Source organism: Lotus japonicus, chromosome 3 (genome assembly GCF_012489685.1).
Source record: "Lotus japonicus ecotype B-129 chromosome 3, LjGifu_v1.2".
Lineage (NCBI taxonomy): Eukaryota > Viridiplantae > Streptophyta > Magnoliopsida > Fabales > Fabaceae > Lotus > Lotus japonicus.
Genome location: NC_080043.1, coordinates 43,721,722 through 43,727,772, shown reverse-complemented (window position 1 = coordinate 43,727,772; position 6,051 = coordinate 43,721,722). Strand labels below are relative to the sequence as shown.

The 6,051-nt window shown below is 34.2% G+C and overlaps 1 long non-coding RNA gene across 1 annotated transcript; it reads right to left on the bottom strand.

Annotated features, from left to right (window-relative positions):
• Positions 1 to 3,878: 3,878 nt before the first annotated feature.
• LOC130742915 (uncharacterized) lies at positions 3,879 to 5,169 on the bottom strand. The gene is made up of 3 exons (XR_009021301.1): positions 4,951 to 5,169; positions 4,639 to 4,732; positions 3,879 to 4,475 (listed from the first exon to the last, which is right to left on the bottom strand). It is a non-coding gene; the product is annotated as an uncharacterized LOC130742915 (long non-coding RNA).
• Between the last annotated feature and the right edge of the window lie 882 nt (positions 5,170 to 6,051).

Genomic DNA, 6,051 nt, shown 5'->3' with positions numbered 1-6,051 from the left:
AATAAAAAAAATTTAAATAGTCATATTATATAATTGCAAAAGAAAAAAAAGTAAAAAACACTGTTAGTGAATAAAACAAAACAACTCTAACTGTATCGTTGCATGTGGTATAAGATCAGAAATAACAAACCTTTGAACCAAAGACATTTTTTAAGAAGATTGATGAAAAAAAAAGATATACAACATTGTGCATTAGAAAAAAGAAGAAAAGAAATGTCAATTGTTAAGATGAAGGTATATAAGGAACATGGTCATCTGTTGAAAAAATTTACTCAATAGAAGATAAACACCTAACTTTCTTCTCCTTCTTTTGGTATGACCTTTTTTTTTTTTCCTCACACTGTGTATTGCACACTTTTATTCTTGACACAATTTATAACACTCTTATAAAAAAATTGATATCGTGGTCAATATATAAAATATTTGTCTTAAATTACTATAATTAAATTATATGTATACAATTTATAGCATCATAATAAAAAAATTTAAAAATTCATGGTCAATTTAAAATATTTTATCTGAAATTACTATAATTAAAGAGATGAGAAGTTTATTTTAATACAAAATCATGTTGGTTCATCTATTATCTATATCTAAAAAAAAGACTTTATCTGAAATTACTATAATTAAAGAGATGAGAAGTTTATTTTGATACAAAATCATGTTCATCTATTATCTATATCTAAAAAAAGATTTTATCTGAAATTACTATAATGAAAGAGATGAGAAGTTTATTTTGATACAAAATCATGTTCATCGTTAAAATGAATTAATAATCTAAAAATAAATCAAAAATAAATTAAGATAAAATCAAGAAATAAACAACCTAAATACTAATCAAATCTAAAATTTAAAAATGTATTTTTTTATGAGAATTAACGTGAGAATGACACGTGAATTTTTTTTTATGAGAATGACACGTCACTAAGAATTAACGTGAGAATGACACGTTACTAAATCAGCCTGATGAGAGTTCTTCTTTTCTAATATATATTGATGATTGATATTAATGATATTCATATAGATATCTAATGTTAAATATAAAATATTCCTTAAAAAAATATAAAATTAAAAAAATTAAAACAGTATTTCATCCCAGTTGTTAACCCACAAACAAAATATTTATAAAGTGAATTGACCAAAAAATATCTAAACAAAGCAGAAATCACATTCTATTTACCAAAAAGCCCTCCACTCAAGGGTAAAACAGACATTTGACTCTCCTCAATTTCTCTATATATACCTGTGAAGTCGCTACTAGGGTTGTCAAGTGCCTTGAGAGAACCGGACGTAGCCGCAAAGCTATGTCGTCCGAGTTCCGTTGCGGGCATAGAGCAAATTCGCAATCCCTTTCATTTTGCTCTCTCAATTTGACGAAGCATGAAAGCGATTCGCGCACATCTTAATCTTCTCTGCAAGTCTATTTATTTAATTTACAGTCTTCGTTAAAGTGTTGTGTTCTTTTCGGCCGTTCCAATGGGAACTCTTTCTATGATGTTTGAGATCTCCATTTCACCCGGCCAATATCTGACTGTTTTATTTGGGGCAGTCTTTAGGGTTTTTACATGTTTTTCCCTCATGTTTAAGTTCAGGAAGCTGCCCTAAATATTATTTTTTCCTAACTCAAATCAGCTTTAATTTGTTGTAACTTTCGTACCCAGAATTGAAATTAATCCTTGAAACATTTTCTTATTTTGAAAATAAAATTCTAATTTGTTGATTTTGTGATGAAAGGTGACTTGAAATGTAGTCCTGTACTGGTGTTGGCAATGTTGACTGGATTTGGATCCTTTCAATACAAATCACTTTCATATCTACAAAATATTCATGTTAACTTCAGTAACCAGTTTTTCTATGTCATGGTTATTTTTCTCGAATACTATTTAGTACATTTGGATCCCTTATCTTTAAAGTATCTAGTAACATGTATTATTTGTTCATTCTTAATTTCTCTTGGGAATTTTGTCTCTGGCAATATTTCATATATTAATTTCGACATTTTACACTCAAATGTATAATATTCATTTAGGTTGGTGTATTCATCTGCTGTTTGTGACGATATCTTCAATTTTTTCTGCAATCTTAATGCTCAGGCAGGGGATCTAAGTGTTATTGTTTGAAATGGGTCATGGAGGGAGTAGTTTAATACTGTCAACATGAATATAATGCTGTGGCCTATCGACATTATGAAATTAAAATACGCTGCTTATTTTTTGATATGGTTGGAGAGGAATGACATGGCGTTGCTTATCCTTCAAAGTTAAGGAAATAAGCAACATTGCTTAACTTTCTTTCTTCTTCATTTTTTATAAAAAAAACATATTTTCTCTTTCATTTCAAGATTGATTGCTTTTAAAAAAAAAGAGGGAAACATTGGGCATGATAGGCAAATAAACAGAAACAAAATCAAACTTGAATTAGAAACAAATTCCAGACTTGAATCAATTCTTTTTGGTGTGAGACAGAAACAATTTTTTTATTACAAATATGGAACCTCCGATCGGTCTTGATGTGCATATCACTGATTTGGTCCTGAAACCTCTGATGGAAGTGGAAAGCTCCGATCCGGAACCTTTGATTTTGGACCATTGAAGTTGTGCATGTCATCGATTTGGACCATTGAAGTTGTGCATGTCACCGATTTGGACCACTGTACCTCTGATTTTACTACCTCTGGGTTGGGAACCTCCACTCCATGTTCTTATCTGTATTCCGAACCACTGATCTGGGTGAAACGAAGACGAAGGAAGGTTGAGGTTGATGGAGGAGAGTGAATGGAGTTAAGAGAACAGAGGAGCGTGTGAACGAGTGGGTGATGAGAGAGAGAGAGAGAGAAACGATTGAATAGATTGGTGAGGATGAGTGGTAGGGTGTTGTTCTAGGTTAAATTTGGGGATCGTTTTAGTTGGATAAATAGGGTTGGGGAAAAAAATAGGCAGAATGGATTTTTTTTTTGTGTATGGTTAAATGGACTTGGCCCAAATTAAAAAATAATATTAGAAAATTGAAATAAGTTGAATTTGTTATACTTTTATAATTTGAGCATTATTTAAAATCATATAAATTGAAAAATAAGATAATACATTTGAAATATTATACTATATACATTTAAAATTAAATCATGTTTATGTGGAAATAAAAAATATAAATATATGATGTGCAGTAGAGCCCGATTAAAAGGAAAATAAGCAACCGTGATTGGAGTGAAATTTGCATGGGTTGCTTAAGAGTTGCTTAAATCCTATATGGCAGTCTGGGCCCATCAAATAGCATTTAAGCAACCTAACTAGCAACCATGCATGAAGATGCTTTTATTGGTTGGTCTGCCGGCCAAGTTTAGTTTTCACTTTGCTTTTCTAAATGTCACTGACAACTACGTGAGGTGTTATTGTTTTGGAATTGATAGCTAAATAAGAAATAGCAGTTTGTAGCAACATTTTTCTCCCTATTTTTATCCTAACATTAAGTGTTTAATCTCAGGTAGTGTGTATGCTAATGATTTCATGGTTGTGGATTGTGTTGGTATAACCAAAATTTATAATGATATCTAGAATGAAAATGCTTACAAAAGTTTTAAACCATGTTAATTGAACGCCTACAAAGTGGCTAAAGTCTTTCTCCACGGCATTTTGCAAGTCACTAATCTCTAACTTCATTCCATGTTAAATGCAAAACTACAACACCTTCATTTAGCCCTTATGCATTAGAGAAGCTTGATGACAGAGCTTTAGTACTTCATCCATACCATTGAGAAACTCTTTGTTCCTCCCCACTTCATCCCTGCAATGGAGCTGTATGTGGGAATAGTAAAGCTACACTCTCACCTCATCATGGTCATCATTGACCTCTCTGCCAGTGGCGGAGCTATGATTTTTGTGGAGATCGGGCAAGTTAAGCCTAACTCTAATTTATAAACCGTAATCGGATACTCGAATATTCGGATATGCAAAATGCCAATTTCTGAAAGGGGATAAAAGCAGAAAGGTGAACTTACACTAAAATTTCTTTTAAGTACGGTCAATATCTTTCGACACTTCCATAATCAGGTTTTTATAACCTCAAACAGTAACTTCTTGAAAGTTCACTAAGTACTTTACCATGCAACAAGTAAAATTTTGACACTTTCATGATCAGGAGTTTCTGTAGGCAAATAGAAACTAGTAGTCTAAGTAGGCAGCAACTTACCACCACTCAATTTCTGGAATTGGATCCTTGAGTTTTTCTTTAATCACAACCCTCTCTGTCATTTCTATTAAATTTGGATTTATATTAGGAGCAACCTTCACCTTTGCCAAATGCGTTTGTTTGGCTTTCTGCTATTTTGCTTGAGCTTCTCCAAATTTACTCTGAATTTACTTTGCTCCTTTGGATTTCAAGACTTCTGGCTTTTCAACACGAAGAGAGGGTACAAATGACTCATTCTTTGAACCCAAAGGAGTGATTCCTTGAGAGTCTGTGGTAGAAGTTTCATTCAACTGCACAACCAAAAGCACAACACTTAATGCATTCAAAGGAACATATAAAATTAATGGTAAACTAAACAAGCATCATCCAGTGGAGCTATTAAATAGAAATATATCTTCTAGCTAAGAACAGATAATTAAATGAGTAGAAATCAATAATGGCCAGCTAACTAACCTGTGGAATATTCTTCAGCTTCTCTTGCCTTTGTTAAACTTGCTTAGCCTTAGCTATGACATCAATAGAGAGGTGATCCCAATGCAGCAATGCCCTGAAAGAAACAGAACATGGATCAACAAATCAAACACCGTGCCCCTCAAAATGGAAGAAGGGGGGGGGGGGGGGGGGGGAGGGATTGCCAAAAATAAGAATAGTACTAATCATGTTACACATAATAAAAAATCACAATAAGGGTCATTTCCATTTAATCAAAAATCAAAATTAGGGTCATCAACAAAATCAAAGAATGAAGGAAGGAATGAAACTCACGTTTTTGTACTGAAGCAGTGTCTTTGGCGAAGCCATCAATGGCGTGTTCTTCATTTCCGTTGTCACTTTCTTCATCCTTCTTCGCTCTATCCCCAAAACTCCTCCATATCCGCTTGTGAGAATACGAAGAGTGTCAACAGCGGTGGATGGTGGTGACGGTGCAGCAGCGCCACTACCCTGGGTTTGAAAAAGAGAACGAGAGAGTCAGCGTGACAGAAAGAGAACGACGAGAGAGAGAAAGAGATGTTGAGAACCAATTTTTTTTGCCCAGGCTGGTTAAACCCCAAACCAAAAAAAAGGCCCTTGCGGCCCAATTGTTTTTTGGAAAAATAAGAACACAACTCTTGGAGGAGTCCATAAAATGAGAACCCAGCTAGAGTCACAAATGCGCTCTGTGCCAATCCACGTTATGGTGGAGCTACCAGTCCCCACGGTGCATACGAAGGTGAACCACCGTGGCCCCTCCTACCTTGACATTCAAGTCCAACAACTACCCCAATGTGGAACCCGATGTGTAATGCCTTAATGCTTCACCAAATACCCATAACCTTCATTTGGCCCTCGAGCACGAGCCTCAGAAGCAGTGGCGGAGTATTGTAGTGACTGGGAGGAGCCTCAGCTCCCCCTAAGTCTCCAAAAAAAATTTGAGTACTAGTAGTAAGATTTAATATATAATATTATGTGTGTAAAAAAAGAGTGGGGCCAAACATGTAAGTCAAAAATTGAAGCTTCTCACATCACAATTCATAGTGTCAAACCAATCTGCTCATATCTATATAGTATAATAATGATAAAGTTACTTTTGCCCAAATTTTGAGCTTCCTCCAGAAGCTTTCATTTCTTTCTCACGGTACCTCTTCTCTTCCCTCAAGATTTAGTGGGTTTCCAACTTTGCTTCCAAACTTTCACCTGTGCAAAACTTCAGGTTTCTAACTCTATCACTCTAACTCAACCTTTTTATCTTCATTTTCTTTTAATCTTTTTCTTGCTCTAACATTATTCTTTGTGTGCAGCTCTCAAACTCAAAGCTTTTTTTAACCCCATTTTCTTGGTTGAAGTTAAAGAAGTGTATCAAAAGGTCTCACAAGAAGGTTAGATACT